The sequence below is a fragment of the Galeopterus variegatus genome, unplaced genomic scaffold (genome assembly GCF_000696425.1).
Source record: "Galeopterus variegatus unplaced genomic scaffold, G_variegatus-3.0.2 Scaffold9004, whole genome shotgun sequence".
NCBI lineage: Eukaryota > Metazoa > Chordata > Mammalia > Dermoptera > Cynocephalidae > Galeopterus > Galeopterus variegatus.
This window is the reverse complement of record NW_007735115.1, coordinates 1,723-2,994: the sequence shown is the minus strand read 5'-3', so window position 1 is coordinate 2,994 and position 1,272 is coordinate 1,723. Positions and strand designations below refer to the sequence as shown.

Below are 1,272 nucleotides of genomic sequence, written 5' to 3'. Positions count from 1 at the left end.
CCGTGGCCTTGGTGTTATCAGCACCGCACTCTCCCAAGTGAGCCACAGGCCGGCCCTCCAATGCTATTTTTAATGACTGAAAGATAGATTTAGGAAGTTGGGGTCAATGTACAGACAGAATGAATGTGAACCAAATACATGAATTATAGAGTTACATGTTTTTACAGCTTCATGGTTTGACAAAGTTCTACTGCAGTGATGTAAACAAACACAAATCTGTATTCACTGGTTAGAGGAGAAGTTTAATGAATTCAAGTGCCATTCCCCGCTGCATGCCAGTGGAACAGTGGAAGTGTTTCAGTTTCATGCTGCTTTGAAGGACATTTGCAACCCATTCCGGGCACTGGTCCGTAGTATCTACCATTTTACCTAAAGGCAACCAGTCACTTATATGCATACACCAGTGGGAAGGAATAAGGAAGCTGGGAATAAGATCATTTTCTTATCTGCCTTCTTGGATGATAAACTAGGAGATTCTAAACTAGGGGATTTCTCAGCCTCAGAAGCTAATGAGATGAGGGCTGGGGATGTCAGCAAGGCTTCAGGACTGGCTTTGGCTCTGGGCCTGGAGGCGGCTTCCCTTTGCTTCATTTCTCACTATCAGCGGAGCCCACCTCAGTGGGCCGAGCCCTCGCTCTTCCTGGTTGCCAGCCCCGACGCCCGCAGATGCTTCTTCCTCCTGGGGTCTTGAGAAGAGAGTAATGCATACTTGGAGCCAAATAAGCAGGATGAAAAAGGACATGCGTCTCTGGGTAGGGAGGGACATCATTTATGCCATGTCCACTTACAGATTTTACACATTTTGGGGTAGAAACTCAGAGAGGTGAAATCTAGGCATTTTCCCCCAAAAAGATAAAATATAGATATGAGGCCTATCATGGGTCAGAGCTTAGAAAACAGTGTCTTATTAAGTTGTCTACTGATGTGGTGTCCACCTCAGAGAACCTCACAAGGAGGAGCCTTGGAAGGGTATTTTATGGTCTGGGCGATTAGAACCCTTCGGACTTTAGCACTGGAGCTGGCTCCCAGAATCTGAGCTGCATTTCGGTCCGTGAAAGGAATGGTGAATTCCAGAAATCCATATTTCCATTCTGCCAGTTAAACATCTGAGGGATGGTCTCTGACATACAGATGTATTAGTGTGTGAATGAAATACTCAGATTTTCTGGCTGTGGATAATATGACTCTCCAGAAGTTGGGGAAGTTTCGGTTTTTTTTTCAGTATACGGTGGACTATGTATTGTCTGGCATCAGGTTCTCTCTACCGAGGGC

The 1,272-nt window shown here is 45.6% G+C and overlaps 1 protein-coding gene across 1 annotated transcript in view; it reads left to right on the top strand.

The window, feature by feature from the left end:
* Positions 1–1,272, top strand: part of LOC103608943 (caspase-10-like) — a gene marked incomplete at its 3' end in the record, with an annotated part of 6,858 nt that overhangs the window by 4,333 nt on the left and 1,253 nt on the right. The window lies entirely within an intron of this gene.